Raw genomic sequence first — 1,582 nt, forward strand, 5'->3', positions numbered from 1 at the left:
GTCCAGGGTGTACCCCGCCCCTCGCACAGTGATTGCTGGATATGGGCACCGGCGACCCCCGTGACCCAAAATGGAATAAACGGGTAAAGAAAATGGATGGATGGATGGATGGTACACATTTCTTCACACAATTAAAGCTTTTACATTGGCAGTCATTTTGTGTCACAGGACACTTTGTTGTCTAATAAATCTTTCTGTAGGGACACTGGAACAGATGCTCCCACTACTCCATAAAATGTGAAAGCACATCAAAAATATAAAAACCTAAATAACCAATGAGGGACAATAATCATACGCACATGCTGAACAGTGATAATACAACGGGGAAAAATGAGGTTAAGTATGGAAATAAATTATTTACACTCACGTAAAATTTTTCCAAGGCTCATTTCATTGTTGCTGGTCTCCAACAGAGCTACACCGAATCACTGTCAGTGAGTGTCAGTCTCATGTTTTATTCATTTGGTTCATGGAACTTCTTAAACACACCTATAACCCTGAATATTACTTCTTATTGCCATTATTTCAGTGGGAAACTTGTATTTTCTAACCTCCCTACAAAAACAAGTAGGAAAAAAAAAAAGGTTGCAAATAAAAAAACAAAACCATGAGTTTGTTTTTGACAGTGAATGGTTAGTCAACAAAACTATATGCATATATACAGTATATATATATATATATATATATATATATATATATATATATATATATAATTGCTGTATACAATTCATTACACGTGTATGATCCTAAGTCCAAAGTAAATGAAGACAAGTGGACTTCCCCACAACAAAGCTTACTGTGGTCTCTGTGACCTGCTGGCCTTAAGCGCCCCATCAGCTTTGTCCCAGATTCCTGTCGAGTCCTCGTGTGTTTGTTGGACTGTGAAGTCTTTTGGTAAATAGAACATTCACACTCACTGAAGACAACAGTGAGGCAGCAGAAAAGAAAACTGGAGATTGGTCCATTTTCATTAAGAACATCCTTGTGGACTGACACGGCTGTTTAGTCACCTTCCCAGCCTATAATACCAAGTGACCCGGATGCAGGGTGTTTTTTCAGGGCACTGTTATCCTCCTGGGTCAGCACTGCACTGTCCTAAGGAGAGGCCAGAACTTGCATGAATAAGTAAAGACAGACGAGGGACCCAAGTCCGTTGGCTGACGTTTCCGCCTGACTGCGTTTTCACACATAAGGAAGCCTGAATGTTAGTAATGAGCCAGAGGAAGAGGGATTGAGATGTGGAGGTCTGAGAGCGTATAGTCTCATCTTCAGAGTATAACTCCCAAAACACACTCCACATCTTACTGCTGTGTAAAAAAAGGCTTGTCAAGTGAAAGACAACAGTTCTGATTTGTAACCACAGTATGTGATGTTTGTTTCATCTTCAGGATGTGGGAGGAGACCACTCACTTTGTCACGCCTTTTTACAGCCAAGCAGCATCAGATGAATTCAGTTCAGTTTATTTCTAAAACTCCAAGTCACAACAGAAGTCGTCTCAGGGACTGAACAGAAACATTCATGTATAAAATAATAATTAACAGAAACATTCATCTATAACATAATAATTTAACAGAAACATTC

General features: G+C 39.4%; 1 protein-coding gene across 1 annotated transcript in view; it reads left to right on the forward strand.

The window, feature by feature from the left end:
* bcas3 (BCAS3 microtubule associated cell migration factor) overlaps nucleotides 1-1,582 on the forward strand; it is a 640,166-nt gene that overhangs the window by 471,426 nt on the left and 167,158 nt on the right. The window lies entirely within an intron of this gene.

This window comes from Nematolebias whitei, chromosome 6, assembly GCF_014905685.2.
Source record: "Nematolebias whitei isolate Nwh7 chromosome 6, NemWhi1, whole genome shotgun sequence".
Lineage (NCBI taxonomy): Eukaryota > Metazoa > Chordata > Actinopteri > Cyprinodontiformes > Rivulidae > Nematolebias > Nematolebias whitei.